The following is a 6,586-nucleotide window of genomic DNA, read 5'->3' as shown; positions in this document are numbered from 1 at the left end:
CAGATGAATGGATAAATAAGATGTGGTATATATACACACACACACACACACACACACACACACACACACACAATGGAATACTACTCAGCCATAAAAAGGAACAAAATTTTGCCATTTGCAGCAACACAGATGGAATTGGAGGTCATTATGCTAAGTGAAATAAGTCAGACAGAGAAAGACAAATCATGATATCACTTATATATGGAATATAAAAGATACAACAGGGCTTCCCTGGTGGCGCAGTGGTTGAGAGTCCACCTGCCGATGCAGGGGACATGGGTTCATGCCCCAGTCCGGGAAGATCCCACATGCCGTGGAGTGGCTAGGCCCGTGAGCCATGGCCGCTGAGCCTGCGCGCCTGTGCTCTGCAACGGGAGAGGCCACAACGGTGAGAGGCCCGCATACGGCAAAAACAACAACAACAACAACAACAAACTAGTGAATATGACATAAAAGAAGCAGACTCACAGATATAGAGAAAAAACTAGTGGCTACCAGTGGGGACAGGGAAGGCGGAGGGGTAATATAGGGGTAGGGAAGTAAGAGGTACAAACTATTAGGTATAAAAGAAGCTATAAGGATATATTGAGCAACATGGGGAATATAGCCAATATTTTATAATAACTATAAATGGAGTATAACCTTTAAAAATTCTGAATTACTATATTCTACACCTGTTAACTTACATGATATTGTACAGCAACTATACTTCAATTAAAAAAAAAGTTAATCTAAAAAAAGTAATACCATTTACATTAGCACCCCCCAAAATGAAATACTTAGGTATAAATCTAACAAAATATGTAAAAGATTTTTATGAGGAAAACTACAAAACTCTGATGAATAAAATTAAAGAACTAAATAAGTGGAGAGCTATTTCATATTCATATATAGGAAGGCTTAATATTGTCAAGATGTCAGTTCTTTGCAACTTGATCTATAGATGCAATAAAATCTCAATTAAAATCCTAGCAAGTTAGTTTGTGGATATTAACAAACTGATTCTAAAGTTTATACGGAAAAGCAAAAGACTCAGAATAGCTAACACAATAATTAAGGAGAAGAAAAAAGTTGGAGGATTGACACTAACTGATTTCAAGAGTTGCTATAAAGCTAATATCAAGTTTTGGTGGAGATACGTTCGGTAGATTACTCCTTTCTGCCCGTGGATGCCGCCGAGTAAGAATTGTTGAAGTCTCCCCCTGCCTCCACTGCCGTCATGTCTAAGTCAGAGTCACCCAAAGAGCCCGAACTGCGGAAGCTCTTCATCGGAGGTTTGAGCTTTGAAACAACCGATGAGAGTCTGAGGAGCCATTGTGAGCGGTGGGGAACACTCACAGATTGTGTGGTAATGAGGGATCCAAACACCAAACGCTCCAGAGGCTTCGGGTTTGTCACATATGCCACTGTGGAGGAGGTGGATGCGGCCATGAATTGCAAGGCCACACAAGGTGGATGGAAGAGTTGTGGAACCAAAGAGCGCCGTCTCAAGAGAAGATTCTCAAAGACCTGGTGCCCACTTAACTGTGAAGAAGATTTTTGTTGGTGGCATTAAAGAAGAACATCATCTAAGAGATTATTTTGAACAGTGTGGGAAAATTGAAGTGATTGAAATCATGACTGATCGAGGCAGTGGCAAAAAGAGAGGCTTTGCTTTCGTAACCTTTGATGACCATGACTGTGTAGACAAGATTGTCATTCAGAAATACCACACTGTGAATGGCCACAACTGTGAAGTAAGGAAAGCCCTATCTAAGCAAGAGATGGCTAGTGCCTCATCCAGCCAAAGAGGTCGAAGTGGTTCTGGAAACTTTGGTGGGGGTCGTGGAGGAAACTTCAGTGGTTGAGGTGGCTTTGGTGGCGGCCGCGGTGGTGGTGGATATGGTGGCAGCGGGGATGGCTATAATGGATTTGTTAATGATGGAAGCAATTTTGGAAGTGGTGGAAGCTACAATGATTTTGGCAGTTACAACAATCAATCTTCAAATTTTGGACCCAAGAAAGGAGGAAACTTTGGAGGCAGAAGTTCTGGCCCCTATGGTGGTGGAGGCCAATACTTTGCCAAACCCCGAAACCAACATGGCTATGGTGGTTCCAGCAGCAGCAGTAGCTATGGCAGTGGCAGAAGGTTTTAATTACTGCCAGGAAACAAAGCTTAGCAGGAGAGGAGAGCCAGAGAAGTGACAGGGAAGCTACAGGTTACAACAGATTTGTGAACTCAGCCAAGCACAGTGGTGGCAGGGCCTAGCTGCTACAAAGAAGACATGTTTTAGACAATACTCATGTGTATGGGCAAAAAAACTCGAAGACTGTATTTGTGACTAATTGTATAACAGGTTATTTTAGTTTCTGTTCTGTGGAAAGTGTAAAGCATTCCAACAAAGGGTTTTAATGTAGTTTTGTTTTTTTTTGCACCCATGCTGTTGATTGCTAAATGTAATAGTCTGATCATGACGCTGAATAAATGTGTCTTTTTAAAAAAAAAAAAAAAAAGGGCTTCCCTGGTGGCGCAGTGGTTGAGAGTCTGCCTGCTGATGCAGGGGACATGGGTTCGAGCCCTGGTCTGGGAGGATCACACATGCCGCAGAGCAATTGGGCCCCTGAGCCACAACTACTGAGCTTGCGCGTCTGGAGCCTGTGCTCTGCAACAAGAGAGGCCGCGACATTGAGAGGCCCACGCACCGTGATGAAGAGTGGCCCCCGCTCGCCACAACTAGAGAAAGCCCTTGCACAGAAACGAAGACCCAACACAGCCAAAAATAAATAAATAAATAAATTTTTTAAAAAAGTATTGGTGGAAAAAACAGACAGCTAGATCAATGGGACAGAATAAAGAGCCTAGAATTTTTGCAGATCGAGAATAAAAAAAATCTTAAAATTCATGTGGAAACACAAAGACCCTGAATAGCCAAAGCAATCTTGACAAATAAAAATGGAGCTGGAGGAATCAGTCTCCCTGACTTCAGACTATAATACAAGGTTACAGTAATCAAAACAGTATGGTACTGGCATGAAGACAGACTTATAGATCAATGGAACAGGATAGAAAGTCCAGAAATACACCCACACATCTGTGGTCAGTTAATCTACAACAAAGGATGCAAGAATATACAATGGTGAAAGGACAGTCTCTTCAATAAGTGGTGCTGGGAAAACTGGCCAGCCACATACAAAAGAATGAAATTAGAACATTCTCTAATACCATACAGAAAAATAAACTAAAAATGGATTAAAGACCTAAATGTAAGACTGGACACTCTAAAACTCTTAGAGGAAAACATAGGCAGAACACTCTTTGACATAAATCACAGCAATATCTTTTTAGATCCACCTCCTAGAGTAATCAAAATAAAAACAAAAATAAACAAATGGGACCTAATTAAACTTCAAAGCTTTTGCACAGCAAAGGAAACGAAAAGACAACCCACAGGGCTTCCATGGTGGTGCAGTGGTTAAGAATCTGCCTCCCAATGCAGAGGACATGGGTTCGAGCCCTGGTCCAGGAAGATCCCACATGCCATGGAGCAACTAAGCCTGTGTGCCACAACTACTGAGCCTGTGCTCTAGAGCCCGCATGTCGCAACTACTGAAGCCCACGTGCCTAGAGCCTGTGCTCCACAACAAGAGAAGCCACTGCAATGAGAAGCCCGTGCACCGCAACGAAGAGTAGCCCCCACTCGCTGCAACTAGAGAAAGCCTGCGTGGCAACAAAGACCCAACGCAGCCAAAAATAAATAATAATAAATAACATATATTAAAAAAAAAAAGACAACCCACAGAATGGGAGAAAATATTTGCGAATGATGCAACTGACAAAGGATTAATCTCCAAAATATACAAACAACTTATGCAGCTCAATATCAAAAAAACAAAAAACCCAATCAAAAAATGGGCAGAAAATCTAAATAGACATTTCTCCAAGGAAGACATACAGATGGCCAAAAAGCACATGAAAAGATGCTCAATATCACTAATTATTAGAGAAATGCAAATCAAAACTACAATGAGGTATCACCTCACACTGGTCAGAATGGCCATCATCAAAAAGTCTACAAACAATAAATGCTGGAGTGGGTGTGGAGAGAAGGGAACCCTCCTACACTGTTGGTGGGAATGTAAATTGGTACACACTATGGAGAACAGTATGGAGGGTCCTTAAAAAACTAAAAACAGAGCTACCACATGATCCAGCATTCCCACTCCTGGTTATATATCTGGAGAAAACCATAATTCGAAAAGACACATGCACCCTAGTGTTCATAGCATCATTATTTACAATAGCCAAGGCATGGAAACAACCTAAATAAATGTCCATTGACAGATGAATGGATAAAGAAGATGTGGTATATATGTATCATGGAATATTACTCAGCTATAACAAAGAATGAAATAATGCCATTTGCAGCAACATGGATGGACATAAAGATTATCATACTAAGTGAAGTAAGTCAGACAGAAAGACAAATATCATATGCTATCACTTATATGTGGAATCTAAAAAAATGATATAAATGAACTTATTTAGAAAACAGAAACAGACTCACAGACTTAGAAAACAAACTTATGGTTACCAAAGGGGAAAGTTGGGGGGAGGAGGGATAAATTAGGAGGTTGGGATTAACCTATACACACTACTATGTATAAAATAGATAACCAGGGGCTTCCCTGGTGGTCCAGTGGTTAAGAATCTGCCTTCCAATGCAGGAGACATGGGTTCAATTCCTGGTTGGGGAACTAAGATCCTACATGCTGGGGGGCAACTAAGCCCATGCACTGCAACTAGAGAGAAGCACTTGGGCTGCAACTACTGAACCCGGACACTCTGGAGCCCACATGCCACAACTACTGAGCCCAAGCACTCTGGAGCCCATGAGCCACAACTAGTGGGCTCTTGCGGTCTAGAGCCCATGTGCCACAACTAGAGAAACCTGTGTGCTGCAACTAGAGAGAAGCCTGCAACAAAAAGCCCCACACACCACAACAAAGACCAAGTGCAGCCAATAAATAAATAAATAAACAAACCAAAAAAATATTAATATACATAAGGACATCTAATAACCTAAAAAAAAAGTACCACATAGAAAAAAATGTATATAATAGATAACCAACAGGACCTACTGTACAGCACAAGGAACTCTACTCAATACTCTGTAATAACCTATATGGGAAAAGAATCTGAAAAAGAATAGATATATGTATAACAATCACCTTCCTGTACATCTGAAACTAACACAACATTGTAAATCAACTATACTCCAATAAAAAATAAAAAATTTTAAAAAAAGAATAAAGAGCCCAGAAATAGACCCACATAAATATAGTCAACTGCTCTTTGACAAAGAAGGCAGTACAATGGTGCAAAGATAGTGTCTTCAATAAACAGTGCTGGAACAACTGAACATTCACATACATACATACATAAACAGACAGACCTTACACCTTTTACAAACATTAACTCAAAATCACCTAAATGCAAAACTATAAACTCCTAGAAGAAAACATAGGAGAAAACCTAGATGATCTTGGGTATGGCAATGTCTTTTTAGGAACAACACCAAGGACATGATTACATGAAAGAGTTTATTGATATGGTAGACTTCATAAAAATTAAAACTGCTCTGTGAAAGACAGTATCAAGAGAATGAGGAGACAAGCCACAGACTGGGAGAAAAAACTTGTGTAAGACACATCTGATAAAGGACTATTATCCAAAATATATAAAGAACTTTTAAAACTCAACAATAAAGCAACCCAATTATAAATGGGCCAAAGGCCTTAATAGACACCTCACCAAAGAAGATATACAGATGGCAAACAAGCATATGAAAAGATGATTCACATCATATGCCATCAGGGAAATGCATGTTAAAACAACGAGATCCAGGCTTCCCTGGTGGTGCAGTGGTTGAGAGTCAACCTGCAGATGCAGGGGACACGGGTTCGTGCCCCGGCCCAGGAAGATCCCATGTGCCGCGGAGCGGCTAGGCCCGTGAGCCATGGCCGCTGGGCCTGTGCGTCCGGAGCCTGTGCTCCGCAACGGGAGAGGACACAACAGTGAGAGGCCCGCGTAATGCAAAAAAAACGAGATCCCACTATACACCTATTAGAATGGTCAAAATCCTGACTACTGACAACACTAAATGCTGGCAAGGATATGGAGCAACAGGAACTCTCATCCTTTGCTGGTGGGAATGCAAAATGGCACAGCCACTTTGGAAGACAGTTTAAGAATTTATTATAAAACTAAACATACTTTTACCATATAATACAGCAATCACTCTCCTTGGTATTTATACAAAGGAGATGAAAACGTATACCCACACAAAAACCTGCACATGGATGTTTACAGAAGCTTTATTCATAGTTGCCAAAACTTGGAGCAACCAAGATGTCCTTCAGTGGGTGAATGGATAAACTGTGGTACATCCAGACAATAGAAGATTATTCAGCAGTAAAATAAAAAATAAGCTATCAAGCCATGAAAGGACAAGGAGGAAACTTAAATGCATATTACTAAGTGAAAGAAGCCAGTTTGAAAAGGCTACATACCGTGTGATTTCAACTACAGGACATTCTGGAAAAGGAA

At 40.9% G+C, this 6,586-nt stretch overlaps 1 pseudogene; it reads left to right on the top strand.

Moving 5' to 3' along the window:
• Positions 1-396: 396 nt before the first annotated feature.
• On the top strand, positions 397-2,477 carry LOC102989567 (heterogeneous nuclear ribonucleoprotein A1-like; annotated as a pseudogene).
• The last annotated feature ends 4,109 nt before the right edge of the window (positions 2,478-6,586 follow it).

Source organism: Physeter macrocephalus, chromosome 11 (genome assembly GCF_002837175.3).
Source record: "Physeter macrocephalus isolate SW-GA chromosome 11, ASM283717v5, whole genome shotgun sequence".
NCBI classification, from domain to species: domain Eukaryota; kingdom Metazoa; phylum Chordata; class Mammalia; order Artiodactyla; family Physeteridae; genus Physeter; species Physeter macrocephalus.
The sequence above is the reverse complement of the archived record's forward strand: the minus strand, read 5'-3'. Positions and strand labels throughout refer to the sequence as shown.